This window comes from Panthera pardus, unplaced genomic scaffold, assembly GCF_024362965.1.
Source record: "Panthera pardus isolate Hobbes unplaced genomic scaffold, ASM2436296v1 HiC_scaffold_10, whole genome shotgun sequence".
Taxonomy (NCBI): Eukaryota; Metazoa; Chordata; class Mammalia; order Carnivora; family Felidae; genus Panthera; species Panthera pardus.
Window position 1 is genome coordinate 10,188,694 of NW_026526655.1, and position 20,011 is coordinate 10,208,704.

At 41.7% G+C, this 20,011-nt stretch overlaps 1 protein-coding gene across 3 annotated transcripts in view; it reads left to right on the top strand.

Annotated features, from left to right (window-relative positions):
• PID1 (phosphotyrosine interaction domain containing 1) overlaps positions 1-20,011 on the top strand; it is a 228,811-nt gene that overhangs the window by 206,247 nt on the left and 2,553 nt on the right. The window lies entirely within an intron of this gene.

Genomic DNA, 20,011 nt, shown 5'->3' on the forward strand with positions numbered 1-20,011 from the left:
TCATTTATCCACACTCAGGAAGAGGCTGTCTTAAAATGGTAGCTCCTGGTACCACGGACAGGATGTCTCGAGAAGCCATCTGCCACTTTAGGGCTCACCCTAAAAAGCAAAATGTTTTTAAAAAGTAACAGTATATATCATAAAGGGAAATGATGATTCTGTTGCCTCCCCAGGCTTAGTGTGCAGAATCTAGTGGTTTGTTTTTCTCTTGTGGTGGTTCCATGGTAGTTGCAATCCTGCACCAAGAAGTAAAGCAGTCTTAAGGCCATTCAAACTCTTTGGTTCAAGCCCTTGAGCAAAGAGAGAGTGTCTGAATACAAATTCCATTTTGACTCAAAGGAGTTATACGAAGAGAGGTACTTAAGAACTGGGCTTTGAATGGAAACTGCCTGCATAACCTCTGATAAGGGACTTAACCCCTCTGTGCCTCAGTCCTTCCCATCTAAAATGGGAATCATAACCATACTTATCTCCCAAGATTATGTGAGAATTAGTCAATTCATATATCGGATGCATAAAACAGTGCCTGAGAGTTATCACTCCATCAATGTTAAGCACGATTATTATTTTCGTATGTTTCAAGAGACCCATAAAAAAACTAATTAGAAATATTAAGTATTTTTAAAATGTAATGTCCTGGTGACATAAAACTGAATATTACCATTTTTAAAAAATTGCATTTTGTTTTTATTCTTTTTTTTTTTCCTAATCAGATTATTACTGAGTGCAGTATTGGCTTCAAATGAACAGGATTACGCTTTGTTTTGCTTTTATCTTATTGTAGAGTCCATAAGTCATCCATACCTGGCTGAAACGGGGCTCAGAATTGATTAGCACAAAAATCACTTCCCTGCCTGCCCTTCCCCCGGTGTCTGAAGGCTTCCAATTTGGAAGTGGAGTTTGGTGAAGTTTGCTTTGGGCATGTTGGCCAGGAAGGAAGTGGAGAAGGCTGGTGTGATGTCTTCTCGCAGTCCAGGTCTTTGGCCTGGGTTTCAATTCCTTTTGCCAGAAGAGTGGGATTGACTCAAGACAACTGGACCACTCTGAGCACAAAATGTAGTTATGTAGCCTCCAAGTGAGCAAGAAGCTCTTTCTCCAGGTAGATTCAAACCCTCCACGGTTCTAGAGGCCGATGGTGATTGTAAGCTTTATGGGGCCACAGAGGAATTTTCTTGGACACCCAAGAATAACTAGCCGGTTTTTTATTGGGAGCTCTTTTACAGCAGTCAAGATAATAGGAGGTCTTGCCACATTAATTTGGGTAATAGAAGCTGAGTTTGTTTTTTTATTGGGAGATTTGAGTCTCATCTAAGGTCAATAGTGAATAGACCCTGGACTGTATATAGAAGGCTTGGCTTGGTGGAATTTCCTATCCATCTTGAAAGCAAGATGGAATCATCAAATGAAACCTTTTTTGCCCAGACCAAAACCTAACGAGGGATCAAATATTTTGGGGAGGTGACTGTGTCCTGAGTCATTCTTTGAATCTAGGCTTTTATTTAGAAGAATAAAAATCTCACTTGTCTTCTGCTTTTGGAGGATTACTGGGGGGTACTGGTGAGTTTAATTAGGTTAGTGATCGTATAATTTTAAATTATGTTTTTATTTTGTATTTTTACTGAAAGAAAATTAAGAAGAAAAATTAGGATTTGTTTCCCATAAGATTTTTCCAGGCCTGTACAAAAAGAAGACCTGGGGCACGTCTTCTTGTACCACAGAGTGCATTTTCATAGTGTCCCTCGCTCACCTGGGTGTGCACACATGCGTGCACACACACACATCACACATTTCTAATTTAGAGATGCTGACTCTTCTCTTAGCATTCGCACACGACAGGCTTTCCCGGGAAGGGATTTTAGGAAGTTGGGGGAGTGTGCATGTCTGTAGTAGAACTAAGGTTTGACTGTGAAAATGCTGGCCTCCCTCCCTGCTTGTTTATTTTTTTGAACTGTATCTGTTTATTCGGTGGGAGGAATTATGGCCCTGCTGCGTCGTGGCTCCTGGTAGGGTGGGTGGGCTCTTTGGTGGGATCAGTGAGAAGCCCCAAGGGCCATTTTCCCCTTCAACCCTGGATTGAATTGCCACCCGGCAGAGCAGAATGAGTGTGGACAGAGGTAGGCGATGTCAAGTTAGATTTGGGCTATCAGTGCTTGAGGCTGGCAGTGGAGGTCTTCCTGTCATAGCAGGAGCCTGACCTGCCAGTTCTGTGATTGCACAAATTCAAGGAACGTTCAGAAACAGTGCAAAGATCTGCCGCCCTTGACCTGAGATGCAGAGACTGTGACAGACAGAGAAGGCTATGGGAGATGGCCGAGAGGAGCCAACCCATGGAAGGAGAGTGGAGAGCAGGCCGGGCAGGTATGTGGGCTTGGGCATGAGACATGAACTGTTTAACGGGAGCCGCCTTCCAGGTTCCGGAAACTCCTCGTCATAGCTGGGGCCAGAGAAAGAAGGTTTTCTTATCATCTCACTTCCACCCCAAACTCGGGTCCACACCTGTTTGTTTCCTTGTATAGCCCATCCGGGAATGTTGGTGCCCACTTGTTACCTTCTGAGAGTGTCTGCAAGTTTTGTGAAAAGCACTGACCAAACAAAATAAAACAAAACAAAACAAAGTAAAATAAAATAAAATAAAATAAAATAAAATAAAATAAAATAAGACATCACCGCCAACTGAGGTAACAGAGGCCTGACAGTAGAGAAACCTTGAATAAAGAGGGAGAACCCTCAACAAACTAAAACTACCACCAGTCTCTTCCTGTTCCTCTGAACCAATCAGTGAGGAAAATTAATTATAAAACATCTTTAAATATCAGGTGGGCTGTATTTCAGGTTTCCTTGATATCTTTATTTTCTCAGGATACCAGTCATCCCTTTTATTAATTGAGGTATTATTATTATTATTGTTATTATTATATTATCATTAATTCACCAATACAAATAGACCAACATCAGAAAGGAAGTAAACCCCTCACATGAAACTAGCCTGAATTTTTAGAGTTTGAAAATGATAACGCAGAGTATGTTGTTATGCCATTAAAAAGTTGATAGTTAAGGGGTCGCCTGGGTGGCTCAGTCAGTTAAGTGTCCCACTTTGGCTAAGGTCATGATCTTATGGTTCATGGGTGCGAGCCCCGCGTCGGGCTCTACACTGACAGCTCAGGGCCTGGAACCTCCTTTAGATTCTGTGTCTGCCCCCCTTGTGCCCAGTATCTCTCTCTTGAAGATAAATAAACATTAAAAAATTGTTAAAAAAGTTGAAAGTTAAGGAGAGTTAACTGATGTTTTTAATTCATTTACTATTGGGCTCAAGCAGTGTGCCATATGCTGTTAATATGACATTCATACCTGTATTCTGGGAGCCTACATTCTTACATGGGCTCCTACTGTGAATTCCCAGATATTTTTTTAAAGTTTGTTTGTTTGTTTATTTATTTATTTAGAGGAGAGAGAGAACAAGTGGGGAAAGTGCAGACAGACAGAGAGAGAGAGGGAGACAGATAATCCCAGGCAGGCTCTGCATCAACAGTGTGGAGCCCAGTGTGGGGCTTGAACTCACGAACCAGGAGACCATGACCTGAGCCAGAGTTGGACGCTCAACCCATCGAGCCACCCAGGTGCCCCCAAATTCTCAGGTATTTATACACAAGGCAAAATGGAGGGAACTTGCAGGAAGCATAAAGAGAGAGTCCTGGGACTTGGGCAGAGTGAGACCATCCGTGGAGGGAGCAAGGCCTCCTGAGGGCAGTTGCTCTCTGCTCTGAACTCCCCAGAGTTTTCTGTGATGACACAGAAAATTAACTGTCGGACTCCCTTCCTGGTGAACGAGGAGGGATGAGCTGAACCAACACCAGCTGCGTCAGTGACAGGACCCTGTGCTCCTACAGGTCCCTGTGTTGACTTTCGACCCTTGTGGATCTTACCACACCGAGCATCTCAGCGTCCCTGTGAGGCTGGTGATGCAAAGAAAGTGAGAACGTGGAAATAGACAGCAGCTCCTCCAAAGGACGCTGAGAGAGCTCAAAACAGTCCATTTGCAAAGACCCATATGGGAAGTACAGTGCCTTTACAGGGAACCTCTTCCCCTTTATAGAGAGGCATTTCCTAAAGCAACGAAAATACACTTCTTCTAAAAGAAGACATCTGTTTTCCTGGATTAGATCTGGAAGTCACGGTGTCTGTATCGTTGCTTGATGTGTACCAGGTTTCTGGAGCCTTGACATTCAGACCCATCCCCGAGGATATAGACTAGACGCGTTTCTTGTTCCTCCCTCGCTGGCCACACAGACTTCTCTTCTGGTGCCGTTTGCAGGTCTCCTTGAGTTATCTTGTTGAGTTTTCTGCTTACCTGGGCTGACGGTCTCCATGGCTCTTTGCTTCTGCCGAGCCAACCAGAGGGAAGCAATTGAGAGTCTGTCTGCTGGGCAGTGATCGTCCGTTTTGCACTGCTAGTATGACTGCTGTGGCCGAAAAGAAGACTCTTCTGACTGCTAAACAGGTGCCTCTTGAAAAATAACAGAAGAGTTTCTTGCTTTTCCTTAATCCATCAAGATTTGAAACCTTTGCTCCCACGCAAGCACACTCTTACTCAAAATAATTGCACTTGTTAAAGTGGTCATTCATCTAAAAGATTCCTGTCAGCCCACTTCGTTCTTTATTCTTATTTTCCCAACACCGAAAGAGAAATGTCTTTTTTCTTTTCTTCTCTTAAGCATACCCTCATTAACAATGACGTTAACCAGACACTCTTCGAAGCTACAATGTAAGCCTCTCAAAATCCTTGCTCCTGTATTTCTAAATATTTGGTATCACCCTTCTTTCTTATGAAGAAATGTAGGAGGAGAATTCTACTATAGAGGTGAATAGTAGGAATATTATCAGGTAGTCACAATATTTCCTGAGTGGAGCTCAGTAGTTAAATAGCAGGAAAGTTATGGTTCCAAGGTGACTTTTAACTAACAATAGAAACAGATAATGGCGCTAGTAATTAAAAATTACTCTCACATCATGCATTGCGTTCTACTTAGAAACAGAAGGTAAATACAATAAAGCTTTTGAGTGCTTACAGATTTTGATCGTCAAAGGTGTTATTTCATATATATATATATATATATATATATATATATATATATATATATGCTTGTCAAAGGTGTTACACACACACACACACACACACACACACAGGTGCACCAGGACAATTAGAGTAGTATTTGTCACACCAAACTAGGTTGATCCAATCAGCATGAGGGGTGATTTTGATTGAAAAGGTCCTTGGCAGTATGTATCTAAAAACTAAATGTAATCTTCAAGATTGTTTAGTCAGCTTTATATGCTCATAAAAATCTTTTTATTTTCCATTTAAATTAGCACTGAGCCAGGTGCAAATGTATTCATTCATCGTGTGTGTGTGTGTGTGTGTGTTGACATATTACCAATTCCCTTCCAAAAAGGTTCTATCAGTTTGCACCCCAGTCGGCAGTGCAAGAGAGTATCCGTCTCTCCATAGCCTTGCCAACATGGTGTGTGCCATACCTTTTATTTTTACCAGTCTGGCAAGTGAGGAGGCCATCTCAGAGTAGTTTTAGTTAGCATTATCGCTAATTATGAGGAGATCTTTTAAGTAAGAATCAGTCAAGTAAGACATCGTCTAGGGGTTTCACTCAGTTTTCTACAAACTATATCACTATTTTCCTTGACCGTACATCTTTAAGTATGCAGTGAATATTTCCATTGTACATTTAAACAGTTGCAGAGACACGGTTTCTATCACATTTAAAATACGATAAATTTAAATAAAATTGCGACATGGCTCCGTTAAGTGTAGTTAGTGTAACCTCTGTACCAAACTAGCATCTCTTTCAAAAATATCATTTTCGACTTAGGCTAGTGCGCTCCTATGCCAGCCACTATGTTTTTAAAGTTTTATTGAAGAACTTACACATCGTTGTATAAGTTGAAGGCATGTGTCGTGATGGTTTACATGTATTGTGTTTACTACAATAAATACAGCGAACACTCATTGTCTCACATAGATACGGTAAAAATCAACAGAAAAAAAAGCAACGTCTCCTTGTGATGAGAACTTGTAGGATTTACTCTTTTCTAAAATGTTTGTTTATTTATTGTTTTTTTTAATTCTAATGTGTATTTAGTTTTGAGAGACAGAGAGTGAGCAGGGGAGGGGCAGACAGAGAGGGAGACACATAATATTTTTTTTAATATAATTTATCGTCCAATTGGTTTCCATACGACACCCAGTGCTCATCCCAACAGGTGCCCTCCTTATTGCCCGTCACCCACTTTCCCCTCTCCCCCACCCTCCATCAACCCTCAGTTTGTTCTCAGTGTCCAGGAGTCTCTTATGGTTTGCCTTCCTCCCTGTCTGTAACTTTCCCCCCATTCCCCTCCCGCATGGTCTTCTGTTAAGTTTCCCAAGATCCACCTACAAGTAAAAACATATGGTATCTGTCTTTCTCTGACTGACTTATTTCACTCAGCATAATACCCTCTAGTCCCATCCTAGTATAAAGGGCTAGTATCCAAAATCTATAAAGAACTCACCAAACTCCACACCCAAAAAACGAATAATCCAGTGAAGAAATGGGCAGGAGACATGAATAGACACTTTTCCAAAGGGAGACACAGAATCTGAAGCAGGCTCCAGGCCCTAAGCTGTCAGCACAGAGCCTGACGTGGGGCTTGAACTCACAAACTGAGATCATGACCTGAGCTGAAGTCAAGAGTCAAATGCTTAACCAATGGAGCCACCCAGGCACCCCTAGGAGTTACCCTTAACAACCTTCCTATAACAGTGTTAGTTACAGTCATGTTGTACGTTACATGCTAGGTACTTATTTATCTTATAACTGGAAGTTCATACTTTTTGACCACCATCCTTCAAATTCCCCTCCCTCCCAGCTCTACCTCTCATAACCACAAGTCTGATTTTTGTGTCTGTGGGTTTGGTGTGGGTTTTTTTGTTTGTTTGTTTTTGTTTTTGTTTTGTTTTTAGATGCCACATACAAGTGAGATCATGCAGTATTTGTCTTTCTCTGCCTGACTTTACTTAGCATAATGCCTTCAAGGCTCATTCATGTTGCAAATGGTGAGATTTCCTCAACTTTTTATGGCTTAATTATCTATCGATCGATTGATTGATAGATAGATAGATAGATCTATCTCACAGTTTCTTTATCCATTCATCCATCAGTGGGCACTTAGGTTGTTTCCATGTCTTGGCTCTTGGGTCTTGGTAATGATGTGTTGGACATGACACCTAAAAGACAAGCAACAAAATACAAAATAAGAAAGTGGGGTGCCTGGGCGGCTCAGTCGGTTAAGTGTCTGACTATTGATTTTAGCTCAGGTCACTGCCTCATGGTTTGCAGGATTGAGCCCCGCATCAGGCTCTGTGCTGAGTATGGAGCCTGCTTGAGAGTCTCTCCCCTCTCTCTCTGCCCCTCCCCCCCCAAAATAAATAAACTTAAAAAAACATAAGCAAGTGGGACTGTGTCAAACCAAAAAGCTTCTGCACAGCAGAAGAAACCATCAAAAGGCAATCTATAAAATGGGAAAAAAAGTGTCAAAGCATATATCATTTGCATAACCATATAAAGGGTTAATATCCAAAATGTAGAACGAGTCATATAACTCAACAGTAAAATAAAATGAACACTCAATTAAAAAATGGGCAAAGGTCTCAAATAGACATTTCCCCAAAGAAGATATACAAAAGGCCAACAGGCGTATGAAAAGATGCCCACCATCACTAGTCGTTAGGGGAACGTCAGTGAAAACGACAGTGAGATCTCAGCTTATGCCGACTACAGCAGCCATCATCAAGAAGATAAGAGATGACAAGTGTTGGCTTGGATGTGAAGAAAACCCTTGTGTGCTGTTGGAAGGAGTGTACCTTGGTACAGCCACAGTGTGGAAAACAAAATGGGGGATCCTCCAAAAATTAAAAATAGAACTACCACGCAATCTGGCAATTGCCCCTCTGGGAAAATACCTAAAGAAATGAAAAGACTACCTGACAAAGATCTTCATCCCCCCGTGTTCACAGCACCATTACTTACAATAGCTTTTCCATAACAATCATAAATTCTACAGCCTTTCTTTTCCTTTCTGGGCTCCCATAGTCCTTCTAGCCCCTCCTGCAGCCCCACAACCCCACCAAATGTCATCCTAAAGTAGTGTCAGTGTCTGCTTGAAAGGCTGTTGATCACCCTATGAGATTACACAGAGAATTGCATGTTCAGATCAGAAACTTTACTAATAATTTCAAGGAAACGATCAGCACACACAACACACAAGCAACACGAGGTGAGATCTGGGACTGTCAGTGAGGCTCTTTTAGTCCTTTCTTGCTGCAGCATGAACGGTGTAACCCAGACAACACAGAAGATATCTAATACTGCATGTGCTTATGGTATTTATGCAAGGAGATCCTTTTAAACCTTGAACCATTTCCATTTTTACTTGCATAGCTTAACAGACGTTTTCCCAGAAGTCGGGTGCTGTATATCTACAGATTTTATGTTCGTTTCCCCAGGAACAATTCTAGGGAAACAGGTAAACCTGCATTAGGCTTTCCATAGATAAGGACCTGCCTGCCTTGCACATGGCACAAAGTCTGTCATTAACAAGTTGACAAGGACATTAAACCGGGCCATTTCTTTCTCTTCTGGGGTCACTCTCCCTTTCCTCCATAAAGGGAGAGCATGGATTTTAGAACTGTGGTTTAATCATTTATCTCCCATCCTGTCCTATTTCTTCCATACAGAAAAATATGTAAATAATGGAAACTTTCAAAAATTGTTTTCTTTGACCATATGCCTTTAAATTTAAATACCTTCTGGCTTGAGTTATCCTTAAATTCATATGCGTATGCATTGATCAGAATAGCATAAGTGTATTACAGATTTTGATAAATAAAGATAGCTTTGTTAGAAAAACAACTCTTAATAAGATGGATGAGATGACTTTTTTAATTGATATTTTTATTGGGATCATTGATTCACATGCAGTTGTTAAGAAATAATCTGGAGAGGTCCCCAAAACTTTACCCACTTTTCTCCTATGATAACACTTTCCAAAACTGTAGTGTAATACCGTAGTCATACGACCCACCTATCTTATTCAGCTTTTCCAAGTTTTGCCTTTACTCATGATGCCTGTGTGTGTATTTAGTTGCATACAACTTTTGCATGTGTGTGGGCATGTTTCCAGCCCCACAGTGAAGGTACCAAACATGTTCCTCATCCTGCGTTGCCCTTTTATAACCACACCCTCCTTTCTTCCACTCTCACCCCACCCTAAACCCTGGCGACCACCGGTCTGTTCCCCATCTCTAAAATGATATACAGATGGAATCATACAGTATGTTACTTTGGGGGGTTGTTTATTTTCACCCAGAAGAACTCCCTTGGGATCCATCTGGGTCGTTATAGGTGCCAGTGGTCATTCCGTGGTACAGCTGTGCCACCGTCTATGTAACCATTTGCCTGTTGAAAGACATCTGGACTGATTCCATTTTTTGGCCGTTAGCGATAAAGCTGTGAACATTCATGTAGCGGTTTTTGTTTGAGCGTAAGTGTCCGTCTGTCTGGAATACCTAGTATTCCAGGTTTAGTTAGCCTCGGTATACCCCTCTTGTTTCAAACCTTCACTGGCCTTTGATTAAGAGCTCTAGACTCATAGCCAGTAGATCAGTGTGCTTATTTTATTCCTTCCAGCCAAATGTTGTCTCCAGATGATTTTTCTTCTGAATGTTTAATGCCTTCTCTGGTCCATTTCTAATGAATTGTGCAGTATGGAAAATGAATTGATAAAGTGCTACAAGGACTAAAATCGGTGACATTTTTCACCTGCCACCGTGTTTGTCCCTTGAATCCATTTGTCAGGATAACTCTCAAGCAGTGTGCTTGATATTGATTTGTCATTTAGAGAATTTTCTCATTGTGAACATTGCGGGGCCTGGAGAGCTCTGCTGAATGTCTGTCCCTCTCCAGGATACGCCGCTGATTAGAAAGCAGAAGGGGAGATATCAGACTTGTCATGAAATAAATTGCTCTTGTGCCACTGAGTAGAACAGCACCTGGTTTGACCATCCTTGGGCCAGCTCACCAGAAGGGGCCCGAGGCGGGGATGTATGTTTCAATGTGGTGTCACTTTTATTAAGTGACTTTGTCTTCAGGGGCACACTTCAGTGCCTTCCAGATAAATCGCCTCTGTCTTTGACAGTGACAATGACAATATTTCCAACTTCACACATCCAAGAGCCAATTGACAGGACAAATTGCACATTGGGATTGCTTGATAAGCACAAGACGGGGCACAGCATCTCAAATCACTCTACGCCATTGGAACTAAGTTATAATATGAATAATAAAAACAAATCTATCACTTACACACCTAACTGTGAGACAGAAGCTGTATTTAACAGCTGAAGCAATGTTCATCTCTTGAGTAGCATGCAAAAATTGTACTTAATTATTTTCTGATATTGGGTCTTAGTAAAATTGCTTTTTCCCCCCACGATGTCCATTTACATAATACAAGGAAAACCTATCTCCCATAAAACTTCTCTTAATATTTTTATAGATTCGGTCAACATAACCCATGCAAATACTTGGAAAGAATTGCTAAACAATAAAACAGTATTCTTCATATTTATGACCTTAGGAAAGTTACCAAGACAAATAAATACCACTAAACAAAGGAATATGTACCAGAGGGTATGCGCTTTGGAAAATCTACTTTCTACTGCCAGCATGGCTGCTACCATTAAGAAAAAAATAAAGAGTAAGTCTGTGAGGCTTTCTGGGTCATCACCGTCCCCTTTGGGATGGTGAACAAAAATGTGTTGTTTGAGACAGGCTTACCTTAGGCAGCCTGGCTCACATTTTGCCTCTGGCTCAGCTGACTAAGCCTGACTAAATAGATACAAGGCAGAGACTTCAAAACATAGCCTTAAGGGAAATGGTAAAAATTCTTCCTCCTTCCTGTCTAGCCAAGGGACAGCTGGGTCTACTCCTGAAGAGGTCTACCTTATAAATAGGCCCCAGAGTGGTACCCAAGACCCATTTTGGAGAAGAAAATCCTGCTCTCGATCAAGAATCATCTGGGCTTCTTAGGGATGGCCCGTAGAAGTCGGAAGGGCAGAGGAGTAGGACCCTGGAGGGCAACCAGAAGGGATTCCTAGCTCTGTTGGGAGTTGAGCTCAGGCCTTGCAGCCTGGCCTTTTGAGGCTCTCGTGCCTTTGTTGAGGGCTATGTAAAGTCCTGCTCACCCTGCGTGTGGCTCATATATTGTCTGGCTTGCTGGTATGCCACCCACCGGAGCGGGTTTGGGGCCAACATTGCACGCTTGATATTTGCTCTTTGCAATTATTCTTTGAGACAGGGATTGTTTGCTTCGTAAAGCACCGTTTCAAAATTCGTTAGGAATATGATATCTGAATATCAAGTATGCATTCTTGTCTCCTTCTTTCAATTATTAATGCTAGCATCATGGCTTAAATCCCTGAGCTATGTAAATGCATCTCAGATTAAGGACAGTTTCACTGATTCTAAATTCCTTTTAGAATGTTCAAGAAGCCCTGACAGAGTGTCTGTCACCTTTCCCTGTCCCTGACCGGGTCTCCATGTGGACCCTTGAAGAAATGGCCAGAGAGAAGGTAGATGACAATATGAGTGGAAAATAAAAGGGTTTAGATCCTCTACAGGGAAGACTGGGGTAGTGGGAAGAATCTTGTCCTTAGAGTAGAAGAACTTTTGTCCCACATCTTGCTCGTTCACACAGGGACCACCTGCGTGATTTCGGGCAAGTATCACGATCGTAGTCTCTGCAACAAAGGGGTGATGTTAGGTAGGTATGAAGAGCTCCATTTAGCACCAAAAGCTGAGAATGTTGATGATATACCTTGAATTTATTGCAATATAATTATCAACACTGTGAGTTTAAACACTGGACACACTTGCTATTTGAGTCTCCAAAATAAAGAAAGAAGCAGTCAAAAGTAGACTCGATGCCGGGTAGCCTAAAACAACTCATCATTTTACTCCAAGATTTCAACGAAGGCAAATGGGTGTGATGTGCCTGGAGTATCCTGAGAGTGAAGAGACAGGACAAATGCACGAGGACAAATGCAAAGTCACCAATGGCATTCTAATTGCCAGGCCATTTTGTTTGGGAGGCAAAGTCTGCCTTGGTCTTCTAGCTCCTATACACCTTTCCCTCTGCCTTGATGTTCCTCCACAGCTCCTCTCCTGCCTGCTTTCCTACCACAGCGACATCTCAGGAACCCAAACCACAATGAGCATAAAGACTAATAAACTTTCATGGGCCACAGCTTGATCTGAGGAACTAACTCTAGGATTTTTTTTTTTTTCATCCCCACTGTGTTCTATGAGAGGGAAGACCTTTTTGAATGCAAGAGAAGTTTTCCAGATTCGTCAGAAATGCTCACAGGGGCATGCGTGTGTGCTCACTCAGGCCAGCCTTGCCCGTATAATGTTGAGTCCTGTAACCTTCATTTGTGATTGGGAATGTGAGCATCAAGAGGGCAGGGAGTTTTATTGATTCTGTTCACTAATATACCTGTTCCTCATAGGTGTTCAATAAATACTTACCAAGTAAGTGTGCAATTAAGAAATTCAATTTTTAAGCCCAAAGTTTATCACTGTATTTTTTCTCACCATGACTTCATAGGTTACACTGTGAACAGCATTTATTCTTTTATACCTTCTTCGTGGCATACAGAATGTAATACAAGTTCGAGGTCATAATTAGCATTATGTCTGTCTTTGTGTTGGGGATTGTTAGATAATTGGCATGTGGATCCACTCTTCAGAGTGTCTACTGGGTGTTTGCTTTTCTGTGGCCAGCAAGGAAGGAGACGATTCAAGTTAGGCATGTGAATCTCTGTGTTCTGTCCCCTTTCTCTGCAAAGTGAAATAGGAATTAATGTCAGAAGAGAGAAGTTTGTCTCTGCTGTCGGCTCACGGTTGCCTCTTCTTTTTCTTATCTTCTGCCTTATAACCCAAAGGCTATTAGGATTCCCAGTCCCGCATCTTCCGTCTTGAGTTCATATCATGTTATTTTATATCAGCTGAGACAGGAAGTCCCCTACAGACAATGAAAGAACAGCAAGGATTTTTATATCCCAGGAAAGGCCTCTGGAGGAGCTTTGATCTGGATTTGGCTTCCCAGAGAAACTTCATAGCAGACTGAACCAAAGCTGGGCTCGTGTAGTCCCGAAGTTGGGTTTGTCCAGCTTGGAAGGTCGAAGATCCCCAGGAAACCAGGTGCTTGGATTCTTCCATGATCATCCATTCCAGCCCACATCTTCATTGAGGGTCTCTGTCATTAGCCTATCAATCCCACCGTCCAGTCTAGGATGAGACAGGTCAGGGTTCTAAACAAGGGATTTTCAGACCAGAATGAAATATTGACTGGCCACCAAGAGGAGGGACTAGAACGATGCATGCTTGGCCACAGGGAGGCATGTCAGGCACCCAGGGTTTATTTTGCCACAGATGAGGAAAGAGTGATGATTCATGAATGGAGAGCTGGCTGGGCTGTTGGAAAAGTCATGGGTGGGAAGGAGAGCTTCTGAGGACACTAGTCTCTGCTGACTGACACTGGTAATGCTGCAGACACTCTGGCGGGTCCCTTAGCACTGTGGCCTCTATGTATTTTCACACGCCGTGTGTATTCTCAAATAATTTTTTCATTTGGGATTGAGCAAAGCCCATTCACACATTGCAAACGTCTGTGTCTGGGGCACCAGTTTATGCCATTGAATGACACATGGGGAAAAACTTTCATTTTTTGCTCTGCTTGTTTATTTCTCTCTGAATGATTCATTCTTAATGAGTTTCTTGCCCAATGCCTGTTTCGGCAACCATAGAAAAGATGTTGGTATTTACTGCATATTTCCAACTGGTTGATACTCCCCCTAACGACTCTTCCTGTCATCTTCCAACTCCCTTTGTCACCCTGGGAGGTGACAACTTAAAAAAAAAAGTCTGTCTACTATTTTGGACATTTAATGAGCAATTCAGTGACTCGACGTTTCTCGTCTACTCTGTGGCTCTGGAAGATTGCAGCCCTCTAGGATGAGGCTCAAAAGGGACTTATTCATCTAGAAAACATTCACCTCTTTCATAGATGGGCAGGATAACAGGATTCCCCTTAACCAAACCTGACATTGGTGTGCAGCTGTCGGCGGCCGGACCTCCTGAAGCAGCCTCGCACATTAAGTCCTGTGTTTTCACTCCTAGGGAAGGAGTGCCCACAGAGGGGTGTGAAAGAAAGTCCCCCACACAAGGAAGGTTGTGGCAAGAAGCGATTTCTCTATAAAGAGAGTAAATCCCTACAATGGTGTTGACTTAGAACGATACAAGGATAGAACCCTGTATTTTGGAGTCTCTGTTTATTGACACACGTATACCCTGTGGCCTCAAGTCCAAAGAGGACGTGGCTGAACGCACAGCTTTGATGTTTTGAGACAATTGATTTCATTCCAGCTTTTGCTTTGTTTTCCCTTGAAAACAGAGCCATGGGTATATTTCTATTAAACTATATATGAAAAATTAAAGAGAGAAACTCACTGTTTGGTGTTTTGGTTTTTTTTTTTTTAAACCCTGAAAGGTTTGTGGTTTTTATTTTTTATTTTTTTTCAAGGACTTATAGTCAACAATATGCGTTAATGCCAGACTCTGGAGAACTTAGGAGGGGATTAGCAAATGTGCAGGCAGGTAGTAAATAGTTGACTTCTGAGGGGAAAGTGCACTAAATCAGGATTCCAGAACACGGGCCATTATGGAAGATACCGGGGCTGACTTAAAAGGGTCATTCTGAGGGGAAGCTATCTTGGTGCATCATTTCACCGTTTTACATTCCATTTTTAGCGGAACTCCGTTCAGATACTTCTTTTTCTATGTCTCTTTAAGAAATGTCAACTTAACATCATTTCTTTGTACATATGTCAGCTCATGGGATTTCGGACATTATCACCTCCACAAAGGTAGCAAAACAGAGGCTTCATGGACCTCTCAAGGCTCACCCAGTGACACCAGGTGACACTCTCTAGCTCATGTTTTGGGCTGACGAGATCCTGCAGGAACCAGAGAGCAGTTCATTACTGGGGCTGTTTAGGCGGGTTGGGGCGGGGTCAGCTCATTTAACTGAAGAGGAGACTCGGCCCAAAGGCCTCCCAAGGCCTGAGGTGAGCCGACCCTGGTACCGCAGGACTACAGCTGCTTGTCTAGACAGTCGGCCATCTTCTGGCGTCTCAGGTGCAGGTTTGCCGATTCTGTGCTTGTCCAAAGGGCCTGTCTGTCCGCTGCAGCCTCTGGACTCTCCACGGCAGATCCCAGCTGAGAGCGGGTGTGAGTTGTGGAAGGGCCAGTGGGCACCTGGTGTGCTTGTAGGCCCTTGTCAGTACCGCAGTGGAGAGGAGTCATCCCATAAGTCACTTTTAGCTCTCCTGTCTCTGCAGGCTCACTAATACTTTGCAAGATGAAGCTAATGGAATATTCAGGATTAGTACTGGTAGAACACATTTATGCCTCTCTTGCAAAGATGCCAAAAGTCTGCAGTTCTTGAGATTAAACATTTTGTTGTCTTCAATTTCATTTTAAGCAGATTATATCTTCTTGACTTTTAGAAAATAGACATATATTGCGAACAGGTATTGTATATATTAAATATATGATATATAAGTTATATATATATATATATATATATATATATATATATATACACATATATATGTATAAAATTTTATTTGTGCCCCATTTTGCCTGGGTATTTTATTTTTTTCAACGTTTTTTTTTTTTTTTATTTTATTTTTGGGACAGAGAGAGACAGAGCATGAATGGGGGAGGGGCAGAGAGAGAGGGAGACACAGAATCGGAAACAGGCTCCAGGCTCCGAGCCATCAGCCCAGAGCCTGACGCGGGGCTCGAACTCACGGACCGCGAGATCGTGACCTGGCTGAAGTCGGACGCTTAACCGACTGCGCCACCCAGGCGCCCCTGCCTGGGTATTTTAGAAAACATATGTATTCTGAACAGATCTGTTTTCTAAAATTCCCAGGCAAAATGGAGCACCAATTTATAGTACATGATATATGATATACATATGATATATGATATATATAGCTTATATAGCTTATATCATATAATATATGATATATATAGCTATATATATATCATATCATATGTATATCATATGTACAGTTTATAGAGAGAGATTATATATATCATATATATGATATGTATACCATATCATATATATGATATATGATATATATATATTACATATATGATATATATGTATATATAATTTTGTTATTTGTGCTCTATTTTGCCTGGGAGTTTTAAAAAACAGATCTATATTATGAACAGATATTATATATACTTAAATATATGATATGTAAATTATACATATGTACATTATTATGTTATTTGTCCTCCATTTTGCCTAGGAGTTTTAGAAAACAGATATTATGAACAGATATTATATATATTAAATGTATGATATGTAAATTATATATATATACATATATGTATAAAATTTTGTTATTTGTGCTCCATTTTTCTGGGTAGTTTAGAAGTCTTCTGAGCCTTTCTGCAATTATAAAGCAAGAATAAAATTTTGAAGAAATGCCTAGGCCCATAATGGCATGGAAAAGATTGTCATCTATAAAAGCACCACACAAAAGAATACTGTACATTCTTTGGGGGTGCCCCCTGTACCTAGGGTGCTCATATAAATCCAACATTTCAAAAATATATATAAAGAAATCCAAAATTTCTCTTACAGTCAAAATATGGGGGAAAAGAATAAATGGCTGAAAAGTGAAGTTGAGCGGAAACGGCTCTCACCGAATAGCAGAGTGGTTCAGGAATTCAACAGGTATCCTTTCAGGGTGTCTTGTCCGTGCCATCTTCCTCATGAATCATCAGAATGTTCCTGAAAGGCCAACACTTTGCAGCCTAGAGTATGTGTCCCAGTTCGCCTCCACCTGCCCTAAGGTTATTATGTTTGAAAATGGGCAGGTGATAATAATATTCCGTCCTGATCCAAGAGGTTGCCAGTGAAGCTGGCAAACACAAAGTGCCTTTTGTATAAAGTGTGGCACAGATATGAGCTATTACTTATTCAGTGTATGGCTTGATTTGGCCGTGATATATGTATATATACACATACACATGTATGTACATATATAAAGGGCGATTTGGAACTTTTCGCTTGATGTTTAGTGTGCTCCCTCGGTGACACAAATGGACCACAAAATGAAGATTACTTTCACGTAAGTTTAATACCAAGAAGTTACATCGATGTCCTATGTTCTACCTTGGGGTTTTAAAATTGTTTCTATGAATGTCTACATATTATTAAGTAGCTTTCATTATTATTAAATTCTTTGAGCTACTAATATCCTCCCCATTCTTCTCTCAAGCGCCCTTTCAAAATAAAATTTTATTTCCCTTAAAATCTTCAGTTTTCAAGTAATAAGCATTTGTAAGAGAGGAATGCACTTAGTTACACATATTTACTACTATGAAATTGCTTTCTATTGGAGCGAATTATCTACAGGTTCTAATAAGTTTCTTTAAACTCATCCCTTAATTAAATCACAAATGAAGGCACTGACTGGATAATTTTTTTTAATATTTATTTTTATTTATTTTTTGGGAGAGGGAGAGAACGAGAGTGAGTGGGGGAGAGGGATAAAGGGAAAGAAAGAGAGAATCTTAGGCAGGCTCCACGCTCTGTGTGGAGCTGGACGTGGGGGTCCATTCCATGACCCTGGGATCACAACCTGAACCGAAATCAAGAGTTGGACATCCACCGTCTGAGCCACCCAGGTGCCCCCGGACTGGATAACTTAAAAAAAAATGTGTGTGTGTGTGTGTGTGTGTGTGTGAGCTTAGAGCACATTGAAGGAGATTTTCTCCCTCTGACGGATATTTCTATCAAATATAAACATAGTTATTTTTTAGTGTCAGTGGATAGTAAGAAAGAATGCACTTTTACTTCAAGCACTGAAATAGTTGTCCCGATTTTCTTTGAAACTCTGGAAAGTAAAGACGTCATAGAAAGGAAGGGGGTATTGATACAGGGTACAACTTAGATAAACCTTGAAAACATTGTGCTAACTGAAAGAAGCCAGACCCAAAAGGTCACATGTTATGTGATTCCAGCTCTATGAAAATCCAGAATAGTAAATCCATCCAGACAGAAAGCAGATTGGTGGTTGTCAGGGGCTGGGGAGAGGGGACGACAGAGAGTGACGGCTTAATGGGCACCACGTCACCCTCGGGGATGGTGAAAATATTTTGGAACCAGACAGAGCTGATCGTTGTACAGCTATTTTGACTACCAACCGCCACTGAATCACACACTTTAAAATGGTTAATTTTATGTGATGTGAATTTCACCTCAATAAAAAAGTAATAAAGCTGTTAAAAAAGAATAAAGGTATCATAAAGTACCACATACAGAAAGCACATTTTCCGCAAGGATATAAATCAAGAGCCCTTTATTGTACATTCTCTCCAATCCAGAGTGACGGGAGCTTTTCAACCAGTTGCTGTCCTTGGGGAGTGGAGACATTTCCTTGTCTGTCTGCCCCCAACTGTTGTCATTCCGTCTCTGCAATGTCATCCCTATGGGGCTCCCCCCGGTCCTTTCCCGCTCCCTCTGCTCTCTCCTTTCCAGAAGCTCTTGCCTCTTGGCTCTGCTGCTGCTCAGCCCTTCCCATCTGTTCTTCTTCCTGGCATCAAGCAAGTCTTCCGAGTTCAAACCTCGGTCAAATCCAGGCACTCCTGGGACCGTAGACCTTCGATGGCATGCCACGAGAGCAGGGATGTCCCTGCTCCCTAGACTGCATGCGGGGCCATCTTCCAAAGTTCATCCAGTGCTCAGGGACTTCCTGTCTCCCAGGGCTGTCTTAATGCAAATAGTGGCCTATTTGCCCAAGTTGTGGGGAGGAGGGCTTTCCCCACTCCAGCCCTTTCCTTTCTGCCCCCTTCTTCTCTCCCTGCCTTGGTGAGCTGTTCCCACCTGGCTTTTGAGACCCCACATCTTGAAATCCAGTGACTCTTCCCTGAGGCCTCCCATTAGCAGGGCACCCTCACTCCCTCCTCTAAATCCTCAGGGTACTTTGCCGTATCCCCCGCCTGCCCTTTTCACGGTCTGCCTTACATTATAGTAGAGGGTTAGCGGTCTGTCCAGAACCACCCACCTTGTGAGCTGCGGAACTAGGATGTAAATCTTGACTTTGCCAGCTTCAAAGATTGTGCTGTGAGCAAATCTCCAGTGACCTCCTTCCTATGGATTGTGGACCTCTCCGATGTCTCCCTCCCCCTACACCATCCCCCCAGGTCCTTTGACAGTGTGCATAGTAGGTTGCTGATAAGTAAGCCTAGAATGTGCAGAACTGTTCCTCTCCACAAAGTTACTTTTTAAAGGGACTGTCCAGTTGACTCTTTTTAAAGAGGTAAAGCATAAAAAAAGATGCGATAGTACTTAATCTGTTTTCTGCCATTTTGAATGTGGCTTTTATCTCCCCTCTAAACACACACATTGGTTGGAATCACGGTAGCCCAATCTCCTTTCTCATCATTTCCATGGACCTTTTTCTGATCTTTTCTTCCTCAAATTGATAGTATTTATATCTGTGTCACTAATTTTGAGCCCAATTATATATGATTTGTGTGATTTCTTGAAACGATTTCTTCAGTTTGATGCATTTCCATAATGCTAGTGGTCCGATGGTACCAGTTCCATGCATTTTGATGAATGGAAAAAAAATAGCATGAAAATCCCTTCTTGGTATGATGATAAACAGGTTTTTTTTTAAGACACCATTTGAATCACTTGGAATTCTTTGTCTTTCTTTTTGTCCTGCCAGTCTAGCTCTTCGATAAGCCAGCATTCAAGTCGGTTGAAAATAAACTTCAAATACCAAGTTTTAAAGAAATGCCAAATT